Raw genomic sequence first — 20,848 nt, forward strand, 5'->3', positions numbered from 1 at the left:
GAAAGACATAGGAACCTAACACAGAACCTTGTGGTACACCTTCTTGAATGGTTTTCCAAGAAGATCTAAATCCATCAACGACCACTCTCTGTATCCTTTTACATAAGTACGATGAAAACCACTTAATCATGTTTCCGCTACCATATGTTTTAATTTATGTATAAAACCATCATGCCAAACGCGGTTTAAACGCTTTACTAATATCACAGAAAACCATTCTGACTTCTTTACCCTTATCCATATGTTTAACAATTGTGTCATATATATTCAATAATTGAAAAGTAGTTGAATCTTTAGGTAAAACCCAGATTGATTTTTATTATATTCTCTGAAAGAAAATTAAACATGTATTTGATTTTTTTTTTCTAGTATTTTACTAAAAATAGAGGTTACAGAGATTGGTCAAAAATTTGATTGATCAGATCGTAGACCTTTGCCTTTATAAATTAGAGTAATATTGGAATCTTTCCCATACATTTGGAAGAGTACCGGTAGAAAAAGACTTGTTAAATATGATGTGCAGTGGTTTAATAAGCGAATTAGACACATTTTTTTAAAAATGAATTTAGAAGGAATAGTATCTGGGCCAGCTGGTTTATTAGCGTTGAGAAGATGTAACTGGTTTTTTATATCTTGTAAAGTGATATTGATAGTAGAAAATATATGTTGAGGTTGGGGACAGTTAGGCGGCAAATCATCAGCATTTCTCGTTGGAGACAGATATAGAAGTAAAATAATCGTTAAAAGATTCAGCTTTATCAATAGGATGTAATTTAACTCCTCATTTATGACCAATGGGGCATCGGTTTCATTTTTTTATTTTGGTTTCATAACTGATTTTGCGATACGCCACCATTTACCAGGAGGGATAGACTTATCAACAAAGGATGATTGGAGTTTAGAAAGATACTTTTCTTTTGCCTCTCGGATAGAAGAAATTACTTGGTTTCAAATGGTTCTAAACTTATTCCAGGAGGCAGGTGTATTGGTTAATTTAGCTTTAGAATGCTGACGATTTCTCTGTCGTACTTTTACTCTAATGTCATTCGTCATCCAAATTTCATGTATTTTGGTATATATTTTGACAACTTTGTAATAATTTCACTTTTCAGCAATAGCGACAGCCAAGGTAAGTGTTAAGCATAACATAAATAATTATGTCTTAATTTATTCCTCAATACCCTTAATTTAAAATATTTTGATTTTCTAATCATATTCTGTTTCTATTAGCGTTCCTTTTTAGTTTGAATTAAAAATTATGCAAAATTGAATTCGAAAACTACAAATCAACGACTAAATTCTTTGGAATACTAAACGTACAATATATATGTAGGTCAATTTGAATAAAATACAGATCCTTATATTAATCACTATTCGTATAGCATTTGACAACATTTCGTAAGGGTAATGTTCTGGTGACCTTTATACTCCCTGTACTTCACTTTTCGATTGATTTTTTCCACCTAGCTACACTAGCAACATTTCGTTCCAGCCCACATACAGTAAGCTATATTGTGTTCTTTAACGAGATGACTACATAGAGCTCTTAACATATTCGACCCATAAAAGTTACTTCCACGATTTTGAGAGAAGCCAAATTGAATTTCTTTGTTTGGATCAAGCTAAACAAATATGATTTTGTTTTAATTCGGTTCGATTATGTACAAAATTCAAGATGGCTACAACAGCTGCTATCTTCAGATAGAAATCGGAAGCATCTCTAGTTCCAGTGTTATATAGATTCATTGGTATGACAACTAGAACGGTTAATGTTGTTACTTAATTTGCTCATGTGCGATTTTTGCGAACAAGATCTCCTTTGAGTCTCTCATATTTAACATGTGGAAATAATCTGAAATTTGTCTTGGATGATACCGAAATGATACAGAGCAAGAAGAGATAAAATTGTTTGAGAGTTTCCAGTTTCGAATTCTGTTTAACATAAACGTAACTAGGAATCAGATCCGAGTTCCGTTTAAGGTAGTTCCATGTTTTTGGGAAAACCCATGTCATTCTTTTATTCTGCATGCAGATTTCAAATCTGTAAAGAAAAAGGGTGTTCTCGAACTACTTTTTGAGATATTTGAGCTTGAAATATACCATCCATAAAATCTTCTGGCCGGAAATAAAAAAATTCAGAGAATGATTTTTTCTGTAATATTCGAGTAAATGTTGTCTCGATCCTCTCGTTTTTTGTCCAAATTTTCTAACAATAGAACAATATACAAAACAATTGTATTTTTACAAGTTCTAACTACTTTTTTTTTATTTCATATGACCGTTTCTATACATAATTATCATGTTTGCCATATTTTGTCCTCAATTAATATGCTAAAAAGGAAATGAAAACCCATGTCAATTCCACTATATATGTATATATAATATGTCCAAGGTAATATACTTTATTCAAATATAATTTAAAAACATAAGGTCCTCGATCAAATTTTCACAATTTTGTAAGCTTTAAGTTTGTAACTCGCAAACCTTCCCCCCATACCATCGTGTGCTAAAATGGGTCATATTTGACTAGTTTTTGAAAGGTAAGCCGCAAAATAACATTCCACATCAGTTCATAAGTATGTATGATATTATATCTGATTTATGTCTGTTTGTTTGTTATGATTTTTCCCCGAATTTTGTGTGTTTTAAGGAAATCCGTATGCAATGTTTTTTAGAATTCCGGAATATCGGTCTGGACGGGTTCCTTTTTATCATTTATTGCGACAAACGTTACTTCGGGTGTTTGAAAATCGATTCCTGTATACGTCAGGGACCGCAAAATTCTCAGAGATACCAACTTATTTTAAATTCATTGCTTTTATTTGATTTATTTAATGATTTTAAACATTCAACATTATATGTAGACAATTTTCACTCATTGAAAAAATGTCCATGTGGAATGTCTTAGCGTACCGGAAACCGTTCTGGAATTTAAAGCAACTCCGCAGCTTCCTGTATAGCGTCATATGAATAGGCGCGGTATTCAAAAGTAATGACCTACCTTAAGATTAAGAACAGTCAGCTACAATAAAATTGAGTAGAAATCACTAAAGGTCAACTATTTTTCCGAAACAAAAAAAAAATAAAAATTTCTTAAACACAATAATAACAAAAGAAAAGTTATATTGAAAGCCTAAGATAAGGTTTATAACACCAAACAAATGCAAATTTTCCTGCGTAATCTATGTTTACAGTGAAGATTCATTTCGCTGGATGACGCCTAGAGCAGTGAAAATCATTTAACGAGTGGTATTTAGGATGACGGTTAATAAGATAATTAGTAAATAAATTTTTGCGACTCTACAAAATTATCAATCTCGTTTTACATTCCGTTTTCTTAAACATCAAAAGCCGTTTCGGGAAAGATAGTGGCCCTTTAAACAGAGCGGATACCCAAATTATATTTGAAATAGAAATAGGAAACAAACCCGAGTTCACTTTAACATTTAACATAAATGTATCTAGGACCAGCCCCGAGTTCCGTTTAAGATTAAAATTGGTTTGAGTATTAAAATTTATTAAAGAAATCGAATTTGGAATATTTAAGAACAATATAATTAATCCCCAACAAGTGACTGTTGTTTATCATGTTTATCAAGCTCGAGTTAGTTGATTTTAAAATTTTGAAAAGACACGAGCTTTAAGTGAATAGTCGACCAAAGGAAGACTTAAGTCGGTAAAAAATGGTGCTAATATATCCAGTATGATTTCTTATGAAAGAGAAAAATAAACTATCCTGTCAAAATTGTGCTGCGTACGAAGAAGTTTTATATTTATAGAAATCCTAACATGTCCTCCTGGCTGGCTATGTCTGTGTTGACATTTCCACGCAGCCTCGCTTTTAAAGATTTATTTTTAAAAACGTGCTAAATTTACAAGAGACTTTTCCATAAATTTCAATGGTCAAACCTGGACAACGTTAGACAGATCTCGACCATTTTTGGACTACAAAAGGACTTTTGGAAGGCCAATGAACGCATTTAGACTGGTTTTCTTTCACCGACCATTCACTAATACTAAAGAATAGAGAAACAAATAGTTTTGCAATATTTGATTATAGAGATAGGAAACGTCAGAGGGGGAGAGTTTGGGTGGGTAGTTGTATCTACAGGTCTAAAGGAATGAAGTTCTAATTATAAAGTTCGAAATAATTGTAGAATTTCCTAAAATTGAGTTCTGAGTCCTGAACTCCGTTTAACTTACACGGATCTTGGAACCAGATCCAAGATACGGTTAAGCGTATACGATAAACTATGAAGCATTAGCCAGCGAAAATCCATTTTAAGGTCATCTGATCCGAAGGTCCAGGATGACCTATTGTCATCATGCATCGTCCGTCGTCGTGCGTCGTCCTCCGTGCGTAAACTTTTTACTTAATCGACTTCATCTCAATAACCGAAAGGCCCAGAGTACTGGTATTTAGTCTGTAGCATGCTGGAATGAAGGGCTACTAAGTTTATTCAAATGAATGACATTGACCTTCTGAAAGCTCACAAGGGCCAAATAGGCTAAATGTTTAAACGACTTTTTGTGAATAACTAAGAGGCCAATATACTTGATATTGGACCTGTGACATGCTGTGATGAAGGGCTAATAAGTTTGTTCAAATGAATGAACTTTGCCTTCATTCAAGGTCACAGGGGTGATATAGGCTTAGATCTTTAAACTATTGAATAATTAAGAGGCCCTGAGACTGGATATTGGACGGGTAGCAAGGTGGGGATCAACGGCCCTTTCAGTCATCAAATATATCAGAACATGAACTTCTTAAAAGATTTTTGTATTGCTTTAATTGTTTGCCGAAACTATATTTTTTTGCAAATAGTTGAATTCAAGGTTATCGCATGAAAGCTTCTAAACAAGATCCTATAGTAATAGATTCAGATAAACTAACAAAATTTTGCTAAAAACTAGCCAGAATTAGTCTAATATGATTGGGGCCAAATATAGTTATTTTTAAATTGGCTATTCAGTTTGTGTTTGGCTATTAATGCTCTCGAGATATTCAGATGGCGGTGAAGGCTCTCTTGGTGTAAATCGTATTTGATTTAGTTCTAATAATAAATTTAATTGTTTCTCTTTTCGATGTTTTGCTACAGATGGATTGAAACCTAATATTTTGTATGAATCATCTGGTAAGTTCATTTTTTACAATACTCATGATGTAATGCCTGAATAACGATTTCGTCTTACTGACATTGCAATTTCTCGAAATTACATGTGGAGGGAAATCAATGTGTTTGTTTCTTAAGGGATACCATAAAACATAACCTATATTATTTTATCTCGCTTTCATTTAGAATGTTCTGATTGGGATCAAACTCGATAACATTGCATTGAATAAATAAGATATTTAACCGGAAATGGTAGATGGAAATAACCACCGAACTAAATAACATCGGGGACATAACCCCTCCATACGTGACTTGAAGTTGACTGGAACTTCAACCAATAATGGCAACGATGTTGTAACAAGTTTTACGACAAAGATGCTACAAACATAAATAAATATTTCGTTTATTCATTTTGGCCTCATATTGTTTCTTGGAGTCAGGACATGATGTTGATCTCATTGACAACAATTCGACGGATTTAACATCGTTTTGGCAAATATATTTATGATTTAATTATATTAAATTAACATCAAAAATCCTTCACTTATCGTAGACCGTCCCTTCTGTGACGTCATATGTTTGTAACGGCACTATCTGGACCCCTGCATACGTATTATATTTATTTGTACCCATATGTTATAACTCGATTCTGATATCGGCATTAGAGCAAATATTTCGTGTGGAACCTTTCCGAGTGTTTACTTGAAGTGTATCAATCTAAAGTAGTGGCAATCGGTAAATATGGTATAATTTTGAAGATCTCTGCATGAAGTGAAATCAAAGAATCATAATAACAGTCGCTAAACAATCAGATGAATTACATATGGATTTACGGGGACCCAAAATGAAAAACTACGCCAGTAGTAACAAATGAATGACCGTTATAATTATAACTGTATACCTATGCAGAATAGATATACGTTTACACAGTATATGGATGCCAAATGAAGTTAGTGGTTTTTGAATGGAAACATTCGAGTTTCAATAGGCACTCTTCGTAAGATATACTAATTTTCGTCCAGAAACTGACAAACAAAATGCGGAAATAAAATTGCAGGGAAATACTTTCATCTTTTTGAAATAAAACCTTTACTTATAATTTTAAAAATGCTATTACGGAAAATAGTCCATTTTAATACAGTATCACACAGAGCAAAACATTTCTCTCGGAAAAAGCAGATGTATTTCCTGCTGTATTAGATTATTTTTGAAAGTTTGAGGTCAGGCCGACATGTAGCTTGCAAAATGGTTTGTTATATGTTATATAATGAATAAATAAAATCATTATGATAGGTAATTACTGTGTTATCTTGTAAGCTCCAATAATACATTAGACATAGAAACTAACAAGGTTAAATGAATAACATAAAAAAGGTAAAAAGTGCTACCGATTTACTTATTCAAACGTTTTCAGGCCAAAATTTTAGGGGTACTAGAAAGCAAATCGGTCATATTTTGAAAAGTAATGTGGTTAGGTATATTTTTTATAAGCTTTTCTTATTGAAAATATGTCAATCGTTATGGAAATTCTAAAAAAATCGATTTTTATTGAGATCATTTTCTCAGAAGAAAAGAAAACATGACCATTTTGATGCAATTTTTCATTAAAATTTAAACCGGATTTAATTTTAAAATAACTGTATTTCGTTTAAATGTGTAAAAAACTAAGCTTATTTGATAAAGATAAGAATCCTATATCACCTACTGAAGGTATGATACGGGCATATTCTTTATTTGTTATGAGATCTTACAGGTAGGAAATACTATTTATTTAAAATCCTTAAAATCCGGAATATTAAGTCATTAGTACATATCTTTAATATTTTATATAGAGATAACACATTTATGAATAATGTTTGCTCAAATGTCATAGTAAATGAGTAAAGCTTGGCTAGAATCATTAGCCTTAGATTACATTTAAATACCATATCCAAAATTTGGCATTGCTGACCCCTGTGGGGCCACAGAGGTTAGGTCAACTTTCAAGATTCTCCTGAATTCACATATTTTGATAGAACCACATACCGTCCGCCGTGCGTTTAATTTTTCACATTTTGAACTTCTTCTCAAGTTCTACCGTGCAATTTGGCTGAAATTTGCATGAAATGATCCTGACATGGTCCCGACAATGTGTTGTTATTTTTCGGGTCAATCCGAAATCCAAGATGGCCGCCACAGCCGCCATCTTGAAAACACATTTTGAACTTCTTCTCAAGTTCTACCGGTGCGATTAGGCTGAAACTTGCATTAAATGATCCTGACATGGGCCCGACAAAGTGTTGTTATTTTTCGGGTCGATCCGAAATTCAAGATGGCCGCCACAGCCGCCATCTTGAAAACAGATTTAGAACTTTCTTCTCAAGTTCTACCAGTGCGATTTGGCTGAAACTTGCATGAAATGATCCTGACATGGTCCCGACAAAGTGTTGTTATTTTTTGGGTCGATCCGAAATCCAAGATGGCCGCCACAGCCGCCATCTTGAAAACACATTTTGAACTTCTTCTCAAGTTCTACCGGTGCGATTTGACTGAAACTTGCATGAAATGATCCTGACATGGGCCCGACAAAGTGTTGTTATTTTTCGGGTCGATCCGAAATCCAAGATGGCCGCCACAGCCGCCATCTTGAAAACACATTTTGAACTTCTTCTCGAGTTCTACCAGTGCGATTTGGCTGAAACATGCATGAAATGATCCTGACATGGTCCTGACAAAGTGTTGTTATTTTTTAGGTTGATCCGAAACCCAAGATGGCCGCCACAGCCGCCATCTTGAAAACACATTTTGAACTTCTGAAGTTCTACCGGTGCGATTTGACTGAAACTTGCATGAAATGATCCTGACATGGTCCAAACAAAGTGTTGTTATTTTTTGGGTCGATCTGCAATCCAAGATGGCTGCCACAGCCGCCATCTTGAAAACACATTTTGAACTTCTTATCAAGTTCTACCGGTGCGATTTGGCTGAAACTTGCATGAAATGGTCCTGACATGGTCCCGACAAAGTAGTGTTACATCTCTGGTTGATCACAAATCGAAGATGGCTACCATGACACTATATCTAATTAATTTCCTATATGTTAAGGCCCTTGGGCCTCTTGTTTAAAATAAAATTTGTTGAAAGAAATTGAAAATGATCCTGACATGGTCCTGACAAAGTGACACCATATATAATTAATTTTACTATTGCCAAGGTAGCCAGATGACCGTTAAGGCCCTTTGGGCCTCTTGTTTTATCTTTTCAAAGATGGACTCAAAGCCAACATACTGTATGATACATCAGAACCACAACCGGGAACATCCTCAGAATACGCTGTTGTGAACAAGAAATCAAAGTCGAAGTCAGCATCACCAAATGATTTATATGCTGTTGTTGATAAATCAAAAAACCACGACCATGAACCAGAAACAAAGAATGATGTGTATGCAGAAGTTGTCAAGACAAAAGGAGGAAAAGGTGTAAAAGATGCTAAAAGGAGAAATAAAGGAAAAGGAGAAAAAAGTCAGAAAAGGTGGCAAAAGTATGTAAATGTATCTTTTTATTTAGATAATTAATATCAAGATGATAGTAAAATGTGAATTAGCATGGGTAAATTGTGGAAGATTTTGCCTATAACTTTATTCAATATTATTATGTCATCTGGCCCAACCTATTGACATAGTGCACCGTCAATCGTCGTGCTCCATGCGCCGTCCGCCGTGCGTTAACTTTTCGTTTAAATCGCTACTAATCAAAAGTTGTCACTGGATTTTAACCAAATTTGGCCTGAAACGTCCTAAGGGGAACGGGAACAGATTTAGTATAAATGGTGACTGACCCCTTCGGGTCTGAGGGGCGGACCCAATATGGGAAATTGAGGAAAAATCCTTCAAAACGCTACTAGTCATCAAGTTGTTATTGGATTTTGACCAAATTTGGTCAGAAACATCGGTAGGGTAAGGGGAACAGATTTAGTATAAATGGTGACTCTGATACTCCTGGGGCAGGAGAGTCGGTGTCCAAAAGGGGAATGTTTAGTAATTCTTTAAAACGCTAGTCATAAAGTTCTCTTTGAATTTTGACCAAATTTGTTCAGAAACATCTTTGTGGGAATATGAACAGATTTTGTATAAATGATGGCTCTGATCTCCCCTGGGGCAGAAAAGGCGGCTCCCGATAGCGAAAATAGAGGAAAATACCTTTAAAATGCCACTTACCATTAACTTCCAAAGAATTTCATACAGATTCGGTCAAAAATAACTTTATGGGAAGGGGAAAAGCTTTTATTTAAATGGTAATACCGACCCTCCAGGGGCAGGAGGGCCGGAGCCTAATTGGGGAAATAGAGGAAAATTCCTTCAAAACGCTGCTTGTCATAAAATTATCATTGATATTTGTCCAAATTTGGTCAGAAACATCTTTGAGAGAATGTGAACAGAGTTTGTGTAAATGATCCCCTTGGGCTCTGATCCCCTTGGGGCAGGAGGGCGGGGCCCAATCGGGGAAATAGAGGAAATTTCCTTCAAAATACTAATTGTCATTAGTTTTCGAAGAATTCAAACCAGATTTCGTCTAAAAATATTTATGGGATGGGGAACAGATTTTGTTTAAATGTTACTCTGACCCTTCGGGGGACGGTTCCAAATAAGGGAAATATAGGAAAAATCCTTCAAAACGCTACTAGTCATAAAGTTCTTATTGGATAGGAGGCGAATGTGGTGGGGGAAAAAAGGAACGATACCGCGACTGTTGTGTGACAAAACACAATCGTTTTGATTGATGCTCGGTAATGGTTTGGGATGATTTCGCTCTAGACAGAAAAACACGGAGATGTATATCATTAGAAATGGAACGCTGACTAGACAACACTATAGGGACGAAATCCTCGACCCTATTGCGGGCCATTCGGGGGCAATAGGTTCCGAATTTGTATTCGTGTGATATTGCGCGTCCTCATTGTGTTAGGATCGTCAATGAGTATCGTAATTTGCCCGCAACGGGGTATAGTCAGCGGAAAGCAAAATAACACATTATCTATGATTTCGTACAATAAATTACAGAAAACCAGCACCGACAGATTGGCCGCGGATTATACTTCGATGTAACCCTCTATCGATTGATTGACTGATATAACACAATTATAGATACAAATGTATAGCTCTACATTTTGTAATTTGATGAATTTGTCACCAAATTGATTTGTAGTTTATCATGCCCTTCTCTTCCAAAAAAGAAGATAAAATAAAATAAAACTCTGGTAATGCATTATCAAAGGAATAAGATGGATGCTCATCAATTTCAAACCTAAGTGATATTTGGCAGACATGAATATTGGAGACTTGTGGACATTGGTATTGCCCTTGTTTAACACCATACACAGTGATTGGGGCCAACATTTCTTTGGTGTCATTTATTCAGTTTATTTTTGTTATTATATTTATCCCACGATTCACTGATTCGTCACCGGTTAAAGCCGTTGGAGATTTCTCTGTGAACCCCGACGGTATGACAGATTGCGCGCGCTAACCTTTCGAACCTGAAGGCAATAACGTGACGTCATTACTTCATGCGGTGTGACCGTGGCGTGCATTGTCATCACAACATAAACGCGCAGACAACGGACACATGTTCATGTCGCGGTGAAAATGCTTTTATTAGGCTATTGTATTTTCCTTTTCTTATGTTTGCGGGAGAAAAAAGAATCATTCCCTACCTATTATGGTGTGACAACAAAATCACAACCTTTGGGTGGAATACCTGAATGTCCAACCCTCTGCAAGCCTTCGGGTTGGACGTTCATGAATTACCCCTCGGGTTGTGATTTCGTTGTCACAACCTCTAGATATAGGGAAAGATGTTATTATTGTATAATTTTCGTAATGGCGCTTGTCAAACTCTGACGATATCTATCTTCACATGCATTTCAGCTGCTGATGTATATGAAAATGTTGAAGACATTGGTGGACCTTCAGATAACATTTACACCAATAGTTCGAATGGAACCAATCCCGTTGACAACATGGAACCGTCCCGAAAAAGGGTAATACTACGATCGCATCTATCATAAAATCATCTTCGTGTAAAATAAATCTATTAATTATATTACGTTGCATTTGATATTATAGAGAAATGTTTTGGCTTTTTATTTGTTTGATTTGATTTTGATTTGATTAAATTCAATGAGTCTAAGGAAATATATTATTTCTTGATGAATAACAGTTGTATTTCATCGAATGGGTGGAAAAATTGCTTTTGGTTACGATTGCAAAGCAGAATGGATATTCTCTATTGATTGTGTACGAAACCCGAGGGAAAAATATAAAATTTCAATTCTTTCAGATACTTTTTTGTTTATTCTTTCAGCTGAATTATTTCCATCAAATGATTGTCATCAGTAATTGTATTGTGACCTTTAGATAATTGAATATTGCAATATCACTAATGTGACGGTCAAATTGTCACCATTAGATCATTGTTTTAAAATAATCTTATTCCGTAAATCATGTAATTAACAATACATTTTCCTTTCAAAAAAGGGCTCTCATTCCAATTTCCAGATTTAATATTTTAATATCAAGCCACCAATTTATATTTATATCAAATAATTGTGTATGTAATAGTCTCGTTTTATAACTGAAGCGATCCTCCAGTTATACCGTATATATACAGTGGACCCTCGATAATCCGGACACCTTCGTTCCCAGCCTAAACCGTCCGGATTACGAGTTTTCCGTACTGCCGAATTCTGTGTTCTTAGTCAATTAAATTGTTACGTACGAGTAACTCCCCTTTACCTTGTAGTTGAAGATAGGTTATTTTTTATGTAATTAGTGTATTAAAATAAATAATTAGTTTTTTATCTTATTGATGCTGTGAAACAGCATTCTTAGATACGCTCGGCGAGCCTGTGCACATCAAAACAATGAAACCACTCCGCGATGAAACTTAAAAGTTGTTTTGTTCATTTCACGTAATACTTGATGGTATGAAAAAAATAAAATCCAAATTTTCAAAACCACAGAATTTGTATATACATATACACCATGGATGGAGTGTTTTAAGTTTTCAGTTGGGACTCTTTGATATTTGTATTACTGCGAGATCAGTGGTCTCCCGAAAATCACGAACAACGCCTTCTTCGCTGTCTTAACCCGCGGCAGACTTTCGTTGAATTTTAGATTGTGTATGTTTATTTAAATTTAACATTATCCATGCCACTGATCGATTATTGTAATCAAATGTTAGGAAGGTAACTACAAAAGAAAGTTCTTATAACGCTTGTAAAGTTTTTTTGTTTTGGTTGCATTGACGAACTATATCTGATCATATTATTGCGCAGTAAAAGTAAATAGTTTTGAGTACATGTTTCCTCCCTTGATCTGTCACGGGGAGCTGTGTCTTTTGTTTATCGACAACTGCGTTATATTGAAAGGGAAAAAGTACAAAATTTATCAACAAAAACTTACAAAATATAATAATAATATAGATCTATATATGTACGAGTAATTAAAAGTGACGAATTAACTTATATTGTCGTGTAATGTACGGTAGCCTTATAAGACTTCGCTAAAGTCTAATGCATTGCATGAAGTTTTTTTGATGTTAGCGTTCTTATGAATTCAAAAGAAATTTGAGTGTTATATGAAACCATATAATGTACCTTTTATTTGGCAAAAGTATATGGCCATGATTTATTATTAGTCAAAAGTCGGCAAAGCAAAACTCACGATAAAATGTTCTGCGCGATAATATGTCGCCAACCCCTGTTAAGGCTTACGAAGACTTGCTAAAGTCCGGTATATAACATGAAGTTTATTTGGTGTTAACTGCAAGGGTTCTTGTGAATTTAAAAGAAATCCAAGTGATATACGTAATGAAATAATGTACCTTTTATTTGGCAAAAGTATCTGTCCATGATTTATTAGTCAAAAGTCGTTAAGAATTTAATCCTCCCACAGAATTTCTGTATATATCCCAGTTTTCCTCCCTATTATGAATTCACCATTTAACACTTATCTACAATATTAACTCCAATTTCCGCTTTATGAAACCTTGTTGTTTTTGTACACTACTTTTGATTTTAAATTTCCAAATCATCTGCACGGTAGTTTTACACTTAATTTGATACTGTTTCAACAATATATCAGAATTTCACGTAAATCCCATTGGCTTGTTGAATGAAATTGCACATAATGGTATAAATAAATCCAAGATTGTCCTTAAAAAGTTCGTAATTTTAGATCCTCTGAATTCAATAAAGGCTTTTAGGGCTCCGACTGTTTTGAACTGGCATGTAAATCACTATTATATGCGATCATTTTAGCAAGACGCTTTCAAACAAACGCTTTAATTGCAAGTCTAGTTTCATATGTCATTTCTTTACCACATCAGACATTGGAAAGAAATGTCCTTTTTTATATCGCTTAAATTGAGAACGCAATATCCCTCCATCACTGTTGGTGGACATGGTGAAAATTAATTTACTGATACAAATGTAGTTGTCATCAAAAAGCATGCTTCATGCATTCGGTTCATGAATGCTATTCATCACATATAACATAGGCAAATAGGAGAATAGATCTTGGCACTGACAGGCCTCGATACAGTTCTCTCTCCCACATATTGTACAGTTTCCGGCTTATCTCCATAACATACGTACCCAAGCTCAAACTGCATGTTTAAAAGCGTGTGACTTAAATATGTTGCGTATCTCAATTACAACACTAAAGTTTGATCTCCTATAGAAAACCAATGAACCGTTACATGACTGTATGTACCCGTGTGAGAGGTGTTCAGGTAAACGCCCGTGTATATGAACGTGGATACCTTTATCATTTTTTTTTCATTATTTCAGTTTATTATGTGATTAATCTACCCTATAACATCACTTTTTAATATTAACTGTAAATACTGTATAATTACTGAATTTATAAAAATTCAGAGACGAAATTTGATATTAATTTCAATAACAATAAGCTAATGCATCTCAAATACGGGAAGGTAACTCCTTTACAAAGAAAACTATATAAGAGAGGTACAAACCCATGCATTAAAAATTACTCTTTCATATTTAAGAAACATTTCTTATTCACGCTCTTTTCATTCAGTCAATTTAGTTATTTATACCACTAATCATTAGACTTCAAACAGAAATATAAAAATATGTAGTTTCTAAATGTATACATAGGAAAATATACTATATGGTATTTCGTAACACCTAGTACCGTTTTTGTTTCATTTCAAATGATTGTCAACATTTTCTAGAATAATTCTTTAATTAACATCTATAACAAAGTCAGATTGGACATTTTATTCTTGTTTTAGTACTTCACATTATTTCTAAATTTAATGGTAACAATTCCAATAAATCCTTCTGTACATGAATGTGGATACAATAATATTACTTTATTTGATAATTTTAATTATGTATTTAGTTTACCTTTTAATCAATGCTAACTGGAAATATATGAATTCAATTTTGCTCGTAACGAACCATTCAATTGGTTTAAAAATTTACTTTATTAGCCGATAAAGGAAAATATGGCGACGTCGTTTGCAACGTCGGTTCGTTTTTACTGAGATGACGATAATTATTTTCAAAGACTTAATAGTCCCAGAATATATTTTGAATATTGAAGAGAATTAATTGAAAAGATTTTTTTGTTATGTAGATATAACACAAATATCCAATTATACTCAGATTTTTGTATTATATCTCCATAACAAAAACATCTATTCAAGTTAATCTTGAAATATAAATTGATCTCATCAACGGAAATTTGTTAAAGGGCCACTACCTTTCCGGAGCAAAATTTATAGGTTTCTTAAAAACATTAATAACAAAAAAGAAAATATATATCGATGGCTTAAGATGAGGTTACAACACCAAACATATGCAAGATTTCCTGTCTAATGTACGATAACAGTGGAAATTCATTTCGCTGTTTTGCCGTCTGGCGCAGTGATAGTCAACTACCGCGCGGCATTTAGGACGACGGCGGGAAACATAAAACCACCCGCGTTATGAAAATTAACATTTTATCTATTCTAATTAAACAGTTCTGAAGGTGGTGATAAGTGTGCTAGTAAACGTATAGTTAATAACTTCTGCGACTCAACAAAATTATTGATCTCGTTTCACATTCCTATTTTAAAAATTAAAAGCCGTTTCGGAAAGGTAGTGGCCCTTTAATTAAGAGACGAATTATGATAACATTATTCCAAATAAAAATAAGTTCATGCATTGTAATAAGGGGAGGTAACTCCTTCGTGCAGAAAAATTATATAAATATAATATATTGTAGAAAAAGTTCTCATTAACTCTCTTTTCATACAGTAAATACAGTTGTTTGTATCAGTAATTTTCAGACGTCAAACAGAAATACGAAACACAATTATTTAGTACTACTAAATGTTATATAGAGAAAGATTATGATACTTTGCTATTCAATGGCATTTAGTAACACCTTGTACAGTTCCTTTTTTCTAGAAGATTGACGTTTCAATATTTCCAACATTTTCTAAAATACCAAAGGAATTGGACAATTATATTTTTGTTTTGGTATTTTGAGTATATGAGGTATTTCACAATATTTCTTACTTTTCAAACTGTAAATTTTATGCTAATAATAATTGTTTCCAATTTATCTTTCTCTTCATCTTGATAAATACCTGGCACAAAATTTTCTTCATTTAATTTAATAAGTATATCAATAATTTTCTGTGTTATGAGATTCGTTCAGAACTATTGCGCTAAAACAAGATATATTTACATTTGTAATTTTCAATTAACGAGATGAAATATAGTCTATATGTTATTCATCAAGAAACAAGGAATAATCTATTTATTACGATGTCCGAAAACGGACTGACAGAATTATGAAATTAGTAACACGTCAGCAAAAATATGTACGTACAAATTTTGTGTCAAAAACCTATTGTTATAAGCATGTTTTAGTAGTACGTTTTCATCAAAAAAAAATTGTACGTCCATATTTTGTTGACGAAAACCTGTTGTTATGATAGTAGTACATTTGTCTGTACACGAAATGTGTACATGACAAAAAAGTGCAGTTTGGAAATCTACTGGATCCATATACCAATTAACATTCCTTTTTTCTGTGATCGATTCTTACACGGTCAAATGGTGACTTTACCTGTTAGGGGAATGGCATCAAAAGCAAAACGCGATGTTTACTTTACTTCAGTGAGTCACGATATACTTTGGCCACTAAATCTACCAAATTTCAAATTGCTGACGAAAACTAGTAACACAATACTGTCAGTCCGTTTTCGGCAATCGTACTTTATTACATGTTTACGCCAAAAATGATATTGCCGCCAAAACGATATTTTGACTGTAAATGTTGTGTTTGAATAGGTCAATACTAACCAAAAATATCAGAACTGATAAACCCTGTGAAAAATGTGATTGAATTTGGGGTCAAAAGTTCAACTAAAACTCACTGTTACTAAAGATAGATCGTTTCAATTTGAGTACACATCAACAGAAATTGTAAAACGATGATCCCTTAACTAAGATATGATAACAGCTTGACACATTAAAGAAAATGTAATTGACGACATGGGACGTGTGTTGATTGCAAATCCTACTATAAACTTGTTTTTATTTATTTATTTTTTAGAACAAAGATGGCCTTATCTATCTTGATATCGAATTCAAAAAGGACACACAAAAAGGCAGAAATTATATCATCCATGGTATAGAGAATAGGACTGACTATGCAGATGTTGACTTCACAAAACGCGCGGATCCTTTGCCATCTGACGATGAGGATACTAATCGAACCAGAGATGATGACAACACTATCTAGATGATAAAACTGTGTTTCATAATCCATTTAAACGTTTCTATCACGATCAAAGTTACTGAAGTTATTAATGAAACAGGATCAATGATAAAACATTAAATATTCTTTTCTAAAGTAGATCGAGGTAAAAAAACATTTCTTAACACCATGCCACCTTCAGTCATTTGGAAAGTCATTCGCATCATTCAAATACTATTCGATCGCCAGCTGTTAGAAAAATAATTTATTTAAATAACCCAAATGGAAAATATGAACGGAAAATTCCGGCAGGATCACGATTGGATCAACCAGATAATTTCAGGGGCCCCTGGTAATTTCAGTCTTCCAACAATACACTTCTGACGAAGGTTAAAACTCACTTTGCCGATTCTGATGGGTACATGTATATTTGTGAATTTAATTGTTTTTTTTTTTAATATTTTATTACATAAAACATTTTACATATAAACAACTTGTACATATTCATCATTCACTTACTCATCTCTAATTCATTTTTGTATGCATTTTGTTATATAATCATCTTAAATTCATCATACATGTATCATCGCACTAATATCTCTCATTTTAACATTAATATCATTCTTACTTATATTACTCCTCTCTCTTTCAATATCTAATGTTTTCGTAATGATAATTAGGTTGTGTATTGTTTTTTTTTACATCACTCCTCATTCTATATTCACTATATTCTATTTCAATCACACTCTATTTTCTAATGGCGTAATCAATTTTTCCAGTGTCCCATCCAATCCAAAAATGTTTGCTGTTCTGATTGAATTATTTTTTTTTTTCTGAATATAAAATTTCCACCATGATCAATGTCATTATAATAATACTGGCAATGCTTCGTTGTTCTTTGTTTAAATTAGTATTCAGTCCTAACATAAGTTAAATAGACTTATGATGATGTCTTTAATTTTTGCCATAGTATTTCATGTTTTGGCATAAATAGAATAAATGAGTTAATGTTTCTTCATTAATTTTTACAGAATATAATAGGCCATTTGATTTATTCATTCGTTTAAGTTTATGTTCTGTGCTGACAATTCTTTGTATAAGAATCCATTGAAAATCCTTACATTATTTATCTGCTATATTTTTTTTTTTTTTATTATTTGCCAAATAAGTACCCAAATTATATAGAAGTGTTCCCATTTGTTCATTTGTTTAGTTTTGGAGTTTTTTGGAGTTATTGCTATACAAAATGTATTCAAAAACTTTTGAGATCCTAAGTGTGTTTATAATTTTCTCTTTGGATATTACATGGACCATTATTGAACTTAGTTATTTCTTGCAGATGGGCATCTTCTTATTCATTTTTTTCAGATATGTAGCCAATTACTAGGTATTGCCTTCTTTATTTTAGAAAATTCTGATATCCAGTTTGTTAATTAATTTATTATGTTATTCCATTTATGTTTTATGTTAAATATTCCGCTGTTACACCATTGTTTTAAAGTAAAGTGGTTTGTGCTTTAATAATATTTTGCTCTTTCCAAATATATTCATATTCATAATGCTTTGCTGGGTGTTATTAGAAATGTTTTGCATAATGAACTGCTATTGAAATATCCGGAGGTCTAACCCTTTTGTGGTACTAAATTTGTAAAGAAAGTAATCAATGTTGAAAAATTTATGATAAGTTTAGAGCTTGTATTTTCGTAAGATATCCCATGCCTCTGTTTCACAGTGGATAAGCTTATATATCATTTTGACTTTTTTTTAAAATTTTTGTTGATAACGTCTATATCCAACATATCCAATCCACTTTGATTTCTTGACTGATAACATAATTGTTAAGAGACTTTATGAATTTTGCTATTCCATAGGAATGAAATCGTTTATTTGAATTTTGTAGTTTTTTTGGAATTATTTTTTGAGATAATTCATAAGTTACATGTGAACAAATCAAAGGTTCAATTATGAGAACTTTTCCTTCAAGCGTGAGGTTTTCTTTTTTTTCCATTGTGTTGTTATATTTCGATATATATTTTTTAAAATTTACTTTTTTCCATATCTGTATTATATTCATCGATATTATATTGTTCAATTTTATTGTTGATTAATTTAAAAACAACCATGGTATGCTTAACAACGTTCATGATATCACTATTATAATGAAAAATGTATTAAATCCAGTGCAAAGTATACTAGTGGCAAAATAGACTTTCTTGTGTTTATAAAAACATATGGATTTGTTTCCACTAATGGTACTTGTGAAATTCCAAAAGTGGACGCCTATCTGTATTGCAGGCTCATTGACTATCTATTACATTTGAAGGTATTCGATGAATATAGATGAACAATCAGCATTTTTACATGCAATACATAGTCATATTTTAGGGCGTTATCAGTGCAATTCCAGTGTACGTCAGAGTAGATTTTTCTCTCTAGCAGAATTATTTGTTACTTTCTGTTTTAATGTTGGATTTTTGCTCTTCACGTTTTTTTAGGATTACGATTACACTAAAGAAATGTAACTGGGGATCGATTCGAGATGAGTGACTACTACGTTGACTTCTTTTTTCTCAGTGCTTTAAATAGAGAGTAGATATTTCGAAATTGTTTTCTCTATCCGTTGATCTGATAACACACTATGTCTCATCAAATATATCTGCTTATATAAATTAAGTTAATATATTATACTTGTCAAACGTGTTGGAACATTAGAAATATCACAGGTAACTTTGATGAGAAGCTATTGAATACAAAACTATCTTTTGCAACCCTACATGACGACTCATCACCATTATGTTTAATTTGGCACATCTTTTCGTAGTCTTCCGAACGGTGATTACCATGACATGATTTTTTTTAGCTTGCTTAGCGAACTTTTAAACATTCTATTATTTGGCATATTTTCCTAATAGATAGCTGAATAAAATTACTTGGTATCTGATTGAAGATTTCTTATTTCGTAATATCATTATTATACATATATGATATTTAAAATGTATAAATGGATGTTTTTTAATGTAGACCTGTTATAATTGTTAGTATATTTCCATTTTTACAATTCATTAATCGTTTTTATAGAAAGTAACGTTACCACTCTAACTATGTACAAGGTAAACAGATTTCAAAAATTAAATCGAAAACAAAAATCGATGCTTCAATAAATGCAGATATAACTTTAAATCATATACATGCAGGCATACATTTCAATTTGCGGTATATTGTATATAGAACTTATATGAGGTTATGCTAATAGAAAACAACCAACTGAATAATTTTACATAGACCACTATTTGTAATGTATTATTAAATCAGCTGAATATTAGCTAGCTAGTGTGATCTATAATCAAAGTCTAGGTTCTCATATAACACTATATAGAAAAAAAGTTTCAGGTCAAAGGAAGACCATCAAATGCAGACGTAATCATGTGATGACAAGTCGATGTGGTGGTATACACATTAAATACAGACGTCATTATATGAAAGACAATTCGACGTAGTTGTATAAACATCATATTCAGACGTTATCATGTCGTGACAAGTTAATGTAGTGGTATACATATCAAACACTGACGTAATCATGGGAATACAAGTCGATGTGGTGGTAAAACACATCAAATAAAGACGTAATCGTGGGGTGCCAAGTCGATGTGATGGTAAACAAGCAATACAGACGTAAGTATGTGGTGACAAGTCCATGTGGTGGTAAACACATGAAATACAGGCGATTTTGTGGTACACGCGCCTTACAAACAGCAAATAAAGACGTAAACATGTAGCAACAAGTTGATGTGGTAGTATGCATGCCTTGTAAACATTAAATAGAGACGTAATCATGTGGAGACAAGTCGATGTTGTGGTATACCTGCCTTAAAAACACCAAACACAGACGTTATCATGTGGCGACAAGTCGATCTGGTCGTAAACATACCTGATTTATATCAAAAACGATAACGTAGTTATGTGGTT

The 20,848-nt window shown here is 33.0% G+C and overlaps 1 pseudogene; it reads left to right on the top strand.

Annotated features, from left to right (window-relative positions):
* Positions 1-17,126, top strand: part of LOC138311596 (uncharacterized) — a 29,799-nt pseudogene extending 12,673 nt beyond the window's left edge.
* The last annotated feature ends 3,722 nt before the right edge of the window (positions 17,127-20,848 follow it).

The sequence above is a fragment of the Argopecten irradians genome, unplaced genomic scaffold (genome assembly GCF_041381155.1).
Source record: "Argopecten irradians isolate NY unplaced genomic scaffold, Ai_NY scaffold_0059, whole genome shotgun sequence".
NCBI classification, from domain to species: domain Eukaryota; kingdom Metazoa; phylum Mollusca; class Bivalvia; order Pectinida; family Pectinidae; genus Argopecten; species Argopecten irradians.